This window comes from Siniperca chuatsi, linkage group LG13 (genome assembly GCF_020085105.1).
Source record: "Siniperca chuatsi isolate FFG_IHB_CAS linkage group LG13, ASM2008510v1, whole genome shotgun sequence".
NCBI classification, from domain to species: domain Eukaryota; kingdom Metazoa; phylum Chordata; class Actinopteri; order Centrarchiformes; family Sinipercidae; genus Siniperca; species Siniperca chuatsi.
This window is the reverse complement of record NC_058054.1, coordinates 9,565,689-9,581,634: the sequence shown is the minus strand read 5'-3', so window position 1 is coordinate 9,581,634 and position 15,946 is coordinate 9,565,689. Positions and strand designations below refer to the sequence as shown.

The 15,946-nt window shown below is 38.2% G+C and overlaps 1 long non-coding RNA gene across 1 annotated transcript; it reads left to right on the top strand.

The window, feature by feature from the left end:
- The first annotated feature begins 1,247 nt into the window (after positions 1-1,247).
- On the top strand, positions 1,248-13,124 carry LOC122887339. Its single transcript, XR_006380514.1, has 3 exons — positions 1,248-3,850; positions 11,886-11,987; positions 12,600-13,124. It is a non-coding gene; the product is annotated as an uncharacterized LOC122887339 (long non-coding RNA).
- The last annotated feature ends 2,822 nt before the right edge of the window (positions 13,125-15,946 follow it).

The window sequence follows — 15,946 nt, the reverse complement described above, 5'->3', positions numbered from 1 at the left end:
ACACAGTGGGTATAGTCCTTCCCTCCCTGGCTGGGAAGAGTCTCTACCTTCATCATTTGTACTCAGATAGTTTGTCTGAGCCTCAGGACATGGGCTCAGTTTTCAGAATAAACTATTAGCCCTCCCAAACAGTGGTGTCATGACATCACTCCTCGGTGGAAAACAACTTGCTCTCACGTTCGTGCTGCCTCGATCTGGAGCCTTACGAGTAAACTTGCTGCACACACGGACATCAATCGTGTAACTCTTTCCTCCTCCAAGTTTCCCTGGTTAAATCTTTGTAAACAAGAATAGGACTACATGTGAAGATAACACATTCACAGTATTAATTAGAGTATTCTTTAATTTCCTCATCACTTCTTTATTGTTGTTACCCAAATAAGTCATCATCATGTGCTCAAAATTACTTGGATTTCACACTCTTGCAGCGGCAAAAATCTTGTAAACACAACCCAAGAGTTGGTTTAGTTTCAAGGGTATCAGTGTCCAAGTGAAGTTACCTGAGCTTGACTGCCATTATGTCATTTTTCACCCTGCTTCAGGAGAAGAAAAGGCAGCTGCAGCCTTTGTCATCCTGCCACCCCTTTCTCTTCTGTGGAGAATAAATGTGATGATCCATCTTGGGATTTAATAAGCAGGATAACAAAGCCTTCGCGATCACCTTCAAACATGACTTTATTCAACTTCTCAAGGCTCGTTCTGCTCAGGTTAATGGTCTCTTCTAGAGGGGAGAACTAAGCATTTCAGATGGTGAAATTGTTAAATGAAAAAGCGGTTTTAATAGGAGGATAGAGAAAGACAGAAAAATAGGGGAACAGAAGAGAGCAGCACAGTCTAATACAGTCCATACAAGCAATTAGGTTGTGCCATATTCAGCAAAAATATTCCAAAATAAGAAAAGATGCACTCAAATGAATTACAGTATAATTCCAACACATGCTATTGATTTCATCTTCCATTCCTCTTCCGTTGACCAAAGAGCTTAGATACCAGACTTCATGCATCTAATCATAAAAGTGCCTGCAAAGGTTGTGAGTCTCAACTTACCTGTTTGTAAAGAAGAAAGCAGGATGACAAGACATAGAGAGGCCTTCAGTGCTGTCAAACCCGATCACTCTCTGCTGGTTTCTCTGGTTTCTGTTGCATGTTCTTAGCAAGACAGCGGTGCTTTCTGCTCCTCAAGCTGTTCAGTGAGAGGTGTGGGTGAGCGAGGGGGAGAGCATGTGTGAAAAGAGAGAAGGCGCAAAGGGGAGGGGAGGGGAGAGGGAGGGAGCGAGAGAGGATGATGGGACAGGTGTGGAATTTACACACCCTGCTGGTAGCGCGCACTATTGGCATATTTGCTTCAGCGTGATGAGTCACCCTTCTTCTAATGGAAGTGAGAGAAAATGTGTGTTTCTGAGTGAGAGGGAGGCACAAACTGAAATATAAAGGAATAAATTGTCTGCAGGATATATCATTGTTTCAGTCAGGAACAGCCCGGGATTTTTGTTTTAAGTTTTGAGTTATTTTATTAGTGTTTAGGATTACAAAGCTTTGTGGAATTTACATGCATAATAAACACAACAAAGAAAAAAGGAAGCAACCTGGGTACCAAACCAATTCCTCCTAATCCTGTAGGAGATATACATGGATAAAATGAATGTGACAGAGCGAACATGACCACAACTTCAACACACAGTCAAGTAGTCCCCAAGTCTCCTCATCCAATTTGACGCATTACATTAATGCACATTTTTGCAAATCTCTAGGTTTTAATTTTCGCTCATTGCACATATTCTTTTTATCTTTATACTGTGAACATTTCTACATTCTTTAGTCAATATTTTGCACATTCCCTCCCCTTCATTTTAAACACTGTACAGCTCTTCATTTTACATATTTTAATTGTAAATTTCTACTGTTACAGTAAATGTTTTCTTTTTTCTTACTTTGTTTATTTTGACTGTTATGCACCACAACACCAAGGTAAATTCTTTTTATGTGAAAATCTACTTGGCAGTAAACCTAATTCTGTTTCTGATTGAACAATTAAAACAAAGAAATATGTTTCTTTTTTTCTGATTTCTGTTTCTGTTATTTATCTCAAACTGAGAGCTACAATGAAACAAGATGAATTAAAACTCTTACTAAATCATTATATCCCAAGGTAAGTAGTGGGTGTTGAATTAAGGATTTAGTATTGCATCCATGAACTTAAAGTATTGTGCAGTGAGAGTTGAAAAAGGCCCAAAAAGGCCTTATTCATGACCTCTATGTTCATTTCAAACTATCCAAAAAGCATGGAACAGTATGTAATGTCAAAGATATGCTGTATGTAGCTTATGACATAAAAACAAAATGATAAAATAGAATTTAAAGTATTCTTTAACATGTTCAGTTTGACTTTAATGGATAAGTCTGGTGCTGTTCTACATGTTTTTTATTGTCAACAAATCCCATGTGCAGAGTCAAACCAACAATGAATTGATCCTACTAACAAAGCCTGATATAGTTTATTCCTCTGTGCTATAGAGCTCCATTGTTGTCCCATTGAGACCCCCCCCTTTTTTTTTTAAAGATCTACATCTTCATTAGGAACCAATGGTTTTTGGGAATGAGTACCACAGACAGGGACGGACTAGTAACACATAGTTGGTTTTGGTCTGATGACAGTAAGAAAAATATAGAATAACACCAGCCTTATCTTTTAAGGAAGATGCAGTTTTAACCAAATGAGAAAGAGTTCTGTAAGTTAGGACCACTATATATTTTTGAGAATTTACCCAGTAAGACTGATGTTTTTGTTGAATGCAGAACAATGTCAAAAGTATATAATTCCTTATTTTTTCTAGTTTGTTCCTTCCTGGGATACCAGATGAGAACTGTTTTCCTAATGACAATGATTCAGAAAATGAAAAGTTACTTACTAATCACAAAAAACGACTCCTGAACTCACTTTTTGTTTGCTATGTGGCAAACACTACTTGTCTGGTACTTTTTTTTGTAAACTCAGTCCAGTTGTAACAAAGCAGAGGAAATGGAAAACGTTCACCCTCCATCACATGAGGGCCCTCATGTCAGTCACCATACCCTCCATGTACATTCTGCCCTCTCTCCATCAGGATGATTGTTTTGATTTGACAGCTGCAACCCGACACGCAGCGCTTCCATACATGGTTGGTACATGTCGCTGTCCCTCTACAGCGGGGCAATGGGGCTGAAAAACACAGGGAGGCTGTCTTGAGTTGTTTTTCTTCGCTTGCCTTTTAAGAGCACTCTGCAGCGCAGCTCCTCTCTGGCCCCCTAATGCACCCGGCCCATTTAGCAAGGCAGAGCTGTGAAACCCAAGATCACAGGCATGGTCGAAAACAATTTCACCTTCTGATTGAGCCAATATCCACTTTACATTTTGAGGAGAAACAGGAATTTGATCTGTGTTACTGTACATGTACAATATACAAGTTCTGCATTTTGTAATCTGTTGAAATCATTAATTCCAGAGTATTCCCTAAACTTGTAACCAGTCCATATATCTGTCTGTAAAACCTCAAAAATGTTTATTATTGTGCCAGATAGCCTATATCCTCTCCTTGATCTTGTAACCTCAGCTACTAAATACACAAACTTATTATGAGAGAGAAAAGGAACATTTTCTCAGCAACTGTTTCTCAGGGGTCTTTGTTTTGGAGCGAGAGTTGCCCCGAGCACAAAGAGATGTGGCGGCTTCTGTGTGAAACCAGATCCAGTCTGGAGTGATGGGCAGTGCATGGCGGAGAATCCTGGATGCATTAGCCCAGGCTAATGGGCTAGCTGGCTCCAAGAGGCCCGACTGTCCATTATGTGCTGCTACGGCTGGAAGAGTTTGGAGGTAAACTGATTTTGACTGCTCTGATGTCCAACAAGACCCTTAACTCTCATGTCATTGTGTGATGCTGATGTCTCTGATATTTGAATGTATAAAAAATGTATAATTTCTACTGGACATAAACAGATTGTTTATTGGCATTCTGATGTAGGGCACTTTAAAAAAACACATTACATTTCTCTGCTAATTTCTGTTTGGCTGTTGGTCCACCACTTTGGTCCAGACTGAAATATCTCAACAACTATTTAATGGATTTCCATGAAATTTTGTGCCGACATTCATGGTCACCAGAGGATTAAGCCTGTCGACTTTGACGATCCTCTGACTTTTCCTCTAGCGCCACCATGAGGTTCACATTTGCAGTTTTGACTGAAATGTATTATGTACAACTATTGGATGGATTGCCATGAAATTTGCTACACACATTCGTATTCCCCTCAGGATGAACTGTAATAACATATTAGCATGCTGACATTAGTGTTTAGCTTCCCTAAAAAAGGTGACTGTTAATAGCAGGGACGCTGGAAGTCAGTCAGAGTTGGGGGTGGTGAGAGAAACTCAGTCTGTTTAATGACATCAGCTGGCTGGTTTGAACTCTCTGGGTCTGTCTGACCATGCGCCCTGACATGTTTAGTTACTTTGATTCAGTGGGACACTCTAAACTCTCTAAAACACCTCAATGTGTTTGTATGTGATAGATAGATAGATCCCACTTGCCTTGTCTTGGTTAGAAATTAATTTTTTTCCATATTGTAGACATATTAATACATATTAATGACAAACAGCAGATCAAAAAGTCAAACCTCTTTCCTACCACTGCACTATGCATATAAATCCCAGTAAAAAAGGATAAAGTCATTATAAGTTTAACTGATGGTTTTTACTATGCCTGATTTTCTGCTTCCCTTAATAGTTTGACTGAAGGTGGATAATGAGGGACTTGTAGGTTTTCTGTCCTTGCAGTGAGGTTCAGGACATTTGGCATCAGCTCTAGAGTAAAGTGTAAAAGTTAAAAAGGCCACAGAGATGGGAAGGAGCCATGTAATGAACAGCTCTTTAAGTAGAGAGAAGTGGATTGTATCCTTTGCTGCATGCAAAGCCAACAGGCATTTTGGAGGGGGGGAGGAGGAGGAGGAGGAGGAGAAGAAGAAGAAGAAGAAGAAGAGAGAGAGAGAGAGAGAGAGAGAGAGAGAGAGAAGGTTTTTGGAAGTACTGCAGGAGTTTGGAGGATGTGCCTTAGAGGGTGCTGTTGCATTAATCAAATCTGGAAGTGATAAATGCCTGAATAAGAGTTTCAGCAGCCAAGAATGAGAATGAAGGACAGAGATGGACAGTGTTTTTTATGGCAGAAAAGGTTGTTTCAGTCAGCAGGATTATTCAGAATAACATCCATGAAAAAGCTGAGCAACATAACTTCTATGTTTGATTAAAGTTATGTTTCATTATTTGGGAATTACCAGATACCATTGCAACATTTTAAAAACACATTTTTAAATGAAACATGGCAAAAAATGTGAAAACTTGTGAATTAAAAAAAATGATTTGTATCTGACTCGCAGTTTGCAGCAATGATTTATTCCTGTAAAAAGATGACCTTGCAAAACTGTCATGGATCATGAGTGCCACCTATTGATGATGATGAAAATTGTAATTTATTTTAGAGACACAAGAGATAATTTCAGTCAGTTTCATGCCTGCTTGCTTAAAAAAAGCAATAAGAGGCACAACAATTTAACAGTGTTCTACATGCAAGATCGTGTAACGTGTAACACATTTACCCCAACATCCTGGACTCTCAGTGGGATCAGTAGATATCCAGTTGCTTACAGAAAAGGAAAACAACATCTGTGAAAATGGCCAGGCGACCTTTAACCCTCCCAGTGGTTGGCGGGAGTCAGTGACACTTGTGCATACCAAGCTGCCAGGTCGGCTGCACCCTCTGTGGTGAAAGCGGTATCACACAGGGAATGCAGTGGAGCTAATTATACTGAGTAAGTTTGAAGTGTCTCGCTGAAGTCAAAGTGTTTCAGTTTGAAAGCATATAAATAACCATCCAAAAATGATCTGTTCAGAGGAGGTCACACTATTTTTTTTTTTTCAAATGCTGGATATCTCACTCTCGAATGAAAGTCTTAAATATACTAGTGGTCTAATCTAGCACTTAAGTAAGTTTCCTGTGAGTTTTACTGACATCTCTAAAGAACAAAAACATCATATATACTGTGTATCATAGCTGTGTGCCAATTTCATTATGGCTGCAACTAACGATTATTAATTATTAATCTTTTTTAAAATATTATTGGCAGCCAGAGGATTTACAGAAGACAATTATAAATACTTCACACCCCTACTACACCCCTGTTTTGACAATTATATATCACAACAAAAACAAGTGCTTAAAGGAAAGAAACAAATAAGCAAGCAGAAAAAAAAACACACACAAGAAAAACAAAAGAAAACATCCGGGTTCGAATGATTATTTTGATCTTTTAATCTGTCAATGATTTTCTCGATTAATCGATTAATTGTTTGATTACAAAACATCAGAAAACAGTGAAAAATGTCCATCGCAATTTCCTTGTTTTGTCAGTGCAAAATTCAAAGATATTCACTTTACTATCATGTTGAGACAAGCAGAGGCAGCACATTTTCATATCAGAGAAGCTGGAACTTCTGCTGCTTGAGAAATAACTCAAACTCAAACGATTAATCGATTATCAAAATAGTTGCCAATTAATTTTCTGTTGATTAATTGGCTAATATTTGCAGCTGTAAATTCCATACTACATACTAATTGTATGCAGTATATGCTATATACGAATCTTTACAGTATACTGCAGATACAAGAAATCAACATTTTACTGTTTTATGCTAACAGGAGGTGATGCAATACATGTGCTGTCTAATGCCTCTACCAACTCAACTTCACAAATAAGCAAAATGGTTTTCCAAGTATTTAATATGTTACTGTACTTTTTCTTTTCTCAGATCTCTCTGGAACATTCTCACTGCCATTTGTGATTTATTTTAATGTTTTGCTGTGAGTACCACTTCCACACCTCCAGTTCCTTTATGCATTGGCAAAATAGTGTGCAACAACAGCACACTAATAATAAAGTGTTTTTAGTATGAATACTGAATTTTGTAAGTAGGCCTATACTTAATTGTGTCACTTTTACTAGTGTGAATACACAAACTGTTCCACCTATAATTTAATTATAATAATTTAAACACCCAGCGTTCTTTGTAAGTAATCACTATCCTAAAAATCTCTCAAAACAGTGTTGACGCTCACCAATGTCTTCAGAAAATGGCTGCTACAACTACAAGCTGCTTTCATCTGAAGTGTTCAGTGAATCTGATGGTTATCATCCAAAAGCTCTTTTAGGGAAAGCATTATTCTGACTGAGGCCAGCTGCTGGTGGACAATGGCAGAAAACGAGAGGAGTTAATTTATTTTTCAGGCAACATGGTGGGATTTTGCTGTTGTTGTGGTGTAGATGGCAGTGAAATTATGCTTTCAGATGGCACATAAACACACATCACACTCTTTATATATTTTCCTGTTTCCATTCTTCGATACTATTCTACTTTTGAGCATGTCTCCATAACAAGGCATATTATTTTAGTTTAGAAACTTTGTGTAGTGTGACACCAGATCATTTACAACAAACTCAGACAAAGAAACATTAGTTTTTGCTTTGTTTCCATTATCTGCGCTTGTCATTGTGGTTGTCATTGAGGTACTAAATTCCCTTTATGACATGTTTTCTTTGATGTACCTTGTCTATCAGCAGCAGAATTTCTTTCCTGCTTTAGTTTGGTTTTTGCTACAGGAGATATTACAGATTTCACATGAATAATATGTACTTTTCAAACAAATTAAAATCATATAGGCATTTGCAGAATAACATACATTATCACTGAGATAATGTAAGGATTGTTTGTTAACGAATGAACAATGGGGCAGTTGTAGGGTAAATCCTTATCTCTGATTGTGTTTTCCTGCTATGCTCATACATGTGAATAATAATGTGATCACATGAGAACTGCTCTGTAAAGATTCTACACTTCACTATAACAAATGTGTCTTTTTCTTTACTTTCAGCAAAGAATTGTAACAGAGTGCAGCTTATGTCCAAAAATAGAAAAACAGCTCAAGCATCTTTCATAGTCCAATCTTCAGACCATCATTGAGTACAAGAAAATTCATAAATAACTGATATAGCATATACTATGTAGCACTGGAAAAATCTGGATAAACACTAATTAGACAATCTATTCTGCCTTCTTTTCCAGGCTTTTCAGACAAAGTTAGCAAACGTAAACCATCAAAATTAAATAGCCGTTCCAATGTTTGCTCATCTTCACAAGAGAATACACCAGATTATAGAATGTCGAGCCATTTCATGACCAGTGGCTCTCTTAAATCATCATAATTTGTACTGTACAGTGTCATTTTTGGAAGTGTGATAAATAATGGCCCCAGTCTGGACATGAACTGGACTGAACCTGAGCTTGAAAGTTGCCTCAGATGGTCTTCACTACAGTTTTGAACAACAATGATTTAGAGGACAAAAAAAAAAGACTCAGCTCTCACAGACAATGCTATATGAGAGCTGCGGCACTAAATAAGACACTGCCACTTAGGAAAATAAGAGAGGTTGCATAGCTGGAGCCAAGCTTGAATGTTGTGTCTGCAGAGTGTGTTAAACCACACTCAGGCTTGGCTGTTTCTGGAATTGGTTCAACCAAGGTCTTGCAGGACTCCACTGACCATCAGTAGCTCCTCTAACGCTAAGGCTACATGAGGACATCTTTGCAAACTTCCTCTAAATGAGGTCATGTGGCCTTTTTAATCATGTTCGATCTAAGTTGGCACGTTTCTCCTCAGATTAGATGTGAACCAAGTAATGGTCTCACCAGCAAGTAACTTTTGCTCTCAAGCGTCTCCACAGCACATCAGAAGATGATTTTCCTTTGCCATCTGCTGTACATTTCCATTATCTACACAATGGAAGACACTGTGAGCTACTTGAAACATCCCCAAAAGAACAGCGTTTATATTTCTTCAGAGTAAGCTTTTGTTTGAGGCTCATTTAAATTCATTGTTTGAGGCTGATGTGAAACAGTGAGAAGCAAGTGATGATTTTGACGTTAACTGGTTACCTTGGAGGATTTTGCACATTATCATAATGGATGTGAAATTAAACACAATAGATAGTGAGCGGCTGTCAAGTTGAGTTTTGATTTCTCTCTTGGTGCACCGCTTTAAGTGCATCATTATTCACCAAAAATGGGAAAATATGAGGGCTGGAGGCTTCACAGTTTGTGTTGAAAGACAGTGGCGGAGAAGAAGATATTCAGCTGTTGTTTGTGGGTAAACATGAGAGATTACTCTGAACAAATGGATGACCGTGAACTTGAAGGTCAGGGAAATGGCAAAATTGAGTTTTTAGAGCATTGCTTTTTCCGTCCTGGTGTCTATGAAACCAAATGCAGCAGTCTTGGTAAAAAACAAGAATTAAACTAATGTTTTCTGCTTAATATGTATTACAGCAAGGATGTTTGCAGTAATTATATCTTGCCTGCATCTGAGAATGAGTTAATCAAATCTGAATAAGGCAGGTCTACTGAGATTAATGAATGGAGCCTGTAATTCCCCAAGTGTTACGTGATCAGTTTCAGATATCTAGCTACCTTATCCTGTAAATATGTGGATGCCTTACACCAATGGTTCCCAAACTTTTTGGCTTGTGACTCTAAAATAAAATAAAAAAAGACTACCTGTAGACCATTGTCAGGGTTTGCATATTTCTGTGGGTTATGATCAGATCAACAAAAGAGGGATTTAGCCGGTGTTATTTTGACGATTTATAAAAGCTTAGAAGTAAAACTATCTAGTAATTCACAAGAAAAGAGACAATGAGAACAAAATTTCAATGTGTTCATTACTTTGGTTTATGACCAAATACCTGCAAAACTAATGATATTTCCATCAGCCTGTACTTTGTGTTCATTGCTAATTAGCTAATGTTAGCATGCTAACACGCTAAACTACGATGGTGAACGTGAAGTATTGTACCTGCTAAACATCAGCATGTTAGCATGCTGACATTATCATTTAGCTCAAAGCACCTCTTTTCCTCAGTACAGTCTCACAGCAACACCTGTGTGATTTAAAATACATCATCTTGACATAATCTAGATTATGAACATCTCTGTAATTATACCTTAGTACCCCATCTAAACAGTAAGAAGAAATGCGACTTTGTTCACATTTTTGAGTTGTCTGGAGATGTTGTCAGCATTGGATTGTAACTTCAATCAAGTACTGTACTTTAGTTTGAGCTACTTGCATTTTACTTCAGTATTTCAATTTTCACCTTTATTTTTCTAATAAAAATTTCATAAACAAAACATCAACTTTTTCAAAACATCAACTTTTAAAATATGATGCATTGTTATAGATTAAAATACCAAAATCATCAGTAGGTCCCACTTAAATTTGCATACAGACCAAATAGATCAACGAATGATGCCGTTGCCATAGCCCTTCGCACCTGGACCAGAGGAACACATATGTGAGAATGCTGTTCACTGACTATAGTTCAGCATTTAACACCATTGTGCCCTCCATGCTCATCACCAAGCACAGAGACCTTGGGCTCAATGCCGCTGTCTGTGATTGGATCCTGAACTTCCCCAGACTGTGTGGATAGGCAGCACCACATCCTCCACCTTGACTCTCAACACCGGCGCCCCTCAGGGCTGCATGCTCAACCCTCTCCTGTACTCACGACACGGCATGAGAGGAGGTCAGAGCCCTGACATCTTGGTGCCAGGATAACAACCTCCATCTCAACATCAGTAAAATAAGGGAGCTGATTGTGCCCTACAGGAAGCAACAGAGAGAAGAACACGCCCCCTCTACACCGGTGGGACTATGGTGTAGAGTCAGCAGCTTCAGGTTCCTCTATGTTCACATCAGCGAGGACCTGACCTGGACTCACCACACCAACACCATCATAAAATCAGTAAGACAACGGCTCTTCTTCCTCCGCAGGCTGCAGAGGCTCAACATGGACTCCAGGATACACTGCAACTTCTACAGGCGCACCAGTGAGAGTATTCTGACTGGCTGCATCACCGCCTGGTCGATGCACTGTCCTCAACTGTAAGGCTCTACAGAGGGTGGTGAAAACTGCAGAGCACATCAGCAGGATGAAGCTGCCATCCATGGAGGACCTCTACACCCAGCTGTGTGGGAAGATGGCCAACAGATCATTAAGAACTCCAGCCACAAACTGATCTGCCTGCTGCCGACGGTACCGCAGCATCCAGTCCTGCACCACCAGGCTCAGGAACAGCTTCATCCCGCAGACTGCTCTCGACACTTTACTTGCACTGCACCGTTACACCTTACCTGTATACTAATTATGTTAACCTGTTTACATCTCTGTGTGTATATATATGTGTGTATGTAGGCGTATATACTGTATATGCAGTATATATGTGTAACCCATCACAGTATATATATTTATGTGCATACCTGTGTACATTCTCTTCCTACCTGTACATTACTGGTTCTCACCAAGAACATACATTTACTACATTGCTGCACAACCTCAGTATTATATTTCATATTATATTTAATTTTATTATATTCTATTTTATATATATTATATTCCCCCCTATATTTTAACTTTTGCACTATTTATGTCTTGTCTTAGATTCTCCTTTTCTCATTTCTCATTTACTTGTGTGATTTTCTTTGCACAGGACTTTTCCTTGTAGTATTTTTACGTTGTCTTAAGTAAATTATCTGAATACTTCTTCCACCACTGCAAAAATGTCATACAGTCAATGGACTTTGGCAATGGCAATTTTGAATTTTCTGCACTGGACTAATGACCAACGGCCTTGGCACTGAGCTGTTTAATGAACAATGTGATGTGGGCTTATCTGGGTCAGTGCATGTTACTGCTGCAGGTCAGATCTGAGTGAAAAGAAATCTGACTGTCTGTTCCTGTTTTAGAATCAGTGTACCGAGCTGTGAGACAACGCCAGGCCAAGCTTTCATGTCCCAGACTGATGTGTTCATAGTGCCCCACCGTTTAGTTCCCAAATAAAACAAAAGGTAAGACTCACTCAGAGACATTTCAATAGGGACAAGACTGTTGAATGGACTGTTGTGAAATTTGGTACACACATTCATGTCCCCCTCACAGTGAATTATATATAATTATAATTTTATATATATATATTTCCAATACTTCGGTTTTTGTCCAAATACCTGTAAAACTGATGATATTCCCATCAGCCTCAGCTGTACTTTGTTTAGTGCTATTTAGCTAATGTTAGCATCCTAACATGCTGAACTTAGCTGGTGAACATTACACCTAATAATTAGCATGTTAGCAATGTCATTGTGAGCATGTTAGCATGCTGATGTTAGCATTTAATGTTACATTTCAAGTACAGCTGTGCCCAAGTAAAGCCTCACAGAGCCGCCAATGTGGCTGTAGACTAGTCTTGTTCAAAGTTGCCTTTTTCTCCACCTGGTCCATCTTTTTGAATGTCCTCCTCAGCCCTTCAAGCAATTTTAGTTGTTACACCTATGTAATGGTCCTCAAACCTATAAGCATGTATTTATTAAAACTTAATCATTTAGTGTAAAACTCTCCAGATTGATCTCCATCTCTGTTCATCCTTAAGAAATGCCTTTATTTTTATTTTTATGTTTGGAAAGACATACCATTCATCGCATTACTTTGGTCTTGTGGAGGATGAGATTTGCTCTGCTTTGGGTCTTGACGTGGTCTCAGCACATGGTCTTCTCTGCAGCTCACGTGGATCTTTGTCACCATTCAAACCAGGTGAACACAAGCACTATTTTCTCTCTCTCTGCACTTTGTCCCCATGGCAAGTGCAATCTCAAGCCAACAGGGCTTTTTCTTACTGTCAGCCATGGCAACAGCTTTCTGCAAGCCATCTCCGCTGTGCTTCTCAAGGCAACACTCACTCTCCCCCTGTCATTATCCTGTCCATTAGCGCTTTTTGTTGTCATTTGGATTCCAGGTCTTTTTTTAACAGCTGACTCCCGTGTGGCGTCCTTGATGCTCACCACATACTGACAAATTAGCTACAGCACCCTGAGGTCTTTTACGATTTGTGTAAAGATTCACTCTCTGTACAATGTATTGTGAGAATGACCATGTGAAATAGTCTCAAGGACTAAAAGCTAAAGATTATAATTTTAATTCTAATAAGGAAAATGAACACATATGGACTAAGTTATTTCTTTTGACAGTCATTTCAACCTTGCACAAAAAATGAAGGAACAAAAGCAGTGATTCAATAGTCTACTTTTGTACCCTTTAATGAAATAACACATTTTGTCTCTCAGCTTTCAACATCACACTAAAACCATTTCGTTCTCCCACAAAACTCAAGGAATAACTTATCTTATGAAGTGCATGAGCCAGCATTTTTGTGGCACCATGATGCAATTGGGTTTCCTGGCTTGGAAATAGGAATTGTTTTATAATCCTCTTTGGAACAACGTAACCATTGTGTTCCCCTAAAATCAGGACGTGCACCGACACACCAAGCACTGATATAAGATATGACCTCACTGGGTGTTAGATCTAATGTGGGCTTCTGTAAAATAGGTTGGACAGTGTCGCTAGTCACTATCCCACGATGGAGAAATCTCTTTTGACTGCAGTTTTTGTGGCCACTTTCTCTTGTCTCAGTGAGTCCAATCTTGCTTCAAAAGGTTTTTGGACATTTAAACACCTTTAAGACGCTACTAAGGGACAAATTGAATTAATTCATGTGGTTTTTTTCCTGTTTTTGACACTATAAAATACACCATTGGTCGGTATTACTCTATTTCTGACCATAAAAAAATATAATCTCATTTCAACGGTAGATGGAAATTTTACTTGCTACTTCATCGTGATGGATCCTCCAGAGGAAAGGCAATAATTTACTCACAATAGGAGATTGTTTGGGAGTGAAATTAGATTGACCTCATCTACAGATGCAGGAACTGTTCATCCTCATTAAAACACCCAGTCTGTGCACTGAATGAGCAAAATATCAGGGATACTCATTCTTTTTTTATACTTGATAAATGACATGAAAGCAGGTAAAAGCCATTATTTATCACTGATGTTTCTTCATTAAGGTTGTAGCAGTTTGTAAGTAGAAGGTGTAGATAAAGAGATACAGACAAGTACTGCAGTGTCACAAAGATGCCCCTCATATTTTATACATTTGGTGTACATTAAAGCGTTGATGTGAGCAGCTGCATGAAGGAAGTGTCTCCGTAGGGCATACTGCTGGGTTTTTTTTGGGAGGGGGTGGGGGGTTATCCCCTGTTGTCTCCTGCTCTTTGTAGCTTGATTATGCAGTGTTATAATTATAATGTACGTGATGGGGGAGAACATCATGTTCACAATCCCGCAAATAACCAAGAGAATGTGATGCATTATTAGAATACTTATGTTGGCTCTAAAGTTAGTGAACACAATGTTCACGTAACACACCCTGACATCTACATCTTAGAGAACTCATTAAACACACCATATCTGTGTGCTCGTACAGAAGTAACAGATATGGGTTTTCATATCAGAAAATGACACACACACGCATCACATCAAAAACTCCAGTACAATGTGACTCTAACTCCATTAAACTGAGCAAAGTTGACAGTCTTAAATCTAAAAACTTTTCTACATAGTTCCTGAGAAGTTCGGATTTTAGAGGTACTATACTAGGTTAGTTATAATTAGGGTTTTTGAATTTAAATATTTTTAAGTATTGAACTAAATGTGTTGGCATGTGTGACTATTTAAAACCGTAACTGTATTTAAAAGTACTACTGTTCTGCCCAGTCCAATTCATTATTGTACATATCCATCAGCATACTTCTGTTTATAGTAATGCCATCTGTATATAATGTCCATAGTACCACTGCTCTAGCCTGCATTTATACACACTTTATATCCTGCACTTGCTTATTGGACTTCTTATTAGACCTAAACTGCATTTCGTTGCCTTGTAATTGTACATGTGTAATGACAATAAAGTTGAATCTAATCTAATCTAATCTAATCTGAAAGGCACCATCAGGTACATTTTTGCACGTTGTATGTTTTGATCAGATAGTTCCAGATTCCCGTATTGTTTCTTAGATGGAAGGAGCGAGAACAGTCCATGAGCAGGATGGCTGGTGTCCTTAATGATGTGATGGGCTTTCTTTTTGCAGCGAGTGTTGTAAATGGTATACATTCGGGTATCGGTAGCGAAACTCAAATACTGTATCAGTGCAAGTATCAAAAACTTTCAAACGGTACACAGTCCTAGTTACGATATGCCATATGTGCATCATGAGGATATACATTTTAAGCATGGTTGGCCACTGAGGTGATCTTGTTTTACTCACTGAGTCATATCAAAACAATATCTGGTCTGACAACATCGTCCATGCCTTTACTCCAGGGTTTTAAAATCCTATGAATAATAATATACTGCATTTATTTTTGGCCTTTTTGCCTTTATGAGACAGTTTACCGTAAAGACAAACAGGAAATATGATGAGAAAGTACTCTATTTTCATACTTTATTTTTTATACCACTTTTCAAAGACAGAAGTTTACAAAAATCTTGTGAATATAGTGTAAATATATGAAAATATGTAAAAAGTGAATATAGGTAGGCAATATTAGAAAAAACTTAAAAAAAGGCTAAATTGATAAAACGGCTAAAAGGGACATGCATTAAGTTTTTAAAGGTTTTAAACATGATTTGAACATCTTGGCTATTATCATAAGTTGCTCCATAAGCTTTGTTTCCTTTAGATATAGGTTCATGTCAAGCTTTTTCATGTAATGCCTTTTAGGTGATTAAAATTAATTTAAAATCAATACAACACTCTGGGAGCCAGTTTAATGAGGCTAAAACTAGCCTATACAGTGTGGTGATATCACAGAAAAAAATCATTAATCATATCACATACAGTATCTCTTGCAAACGAATGCATTACAATTTGCATATTGTGTGATGTGGGACACTTGAGTCTGCATCAGT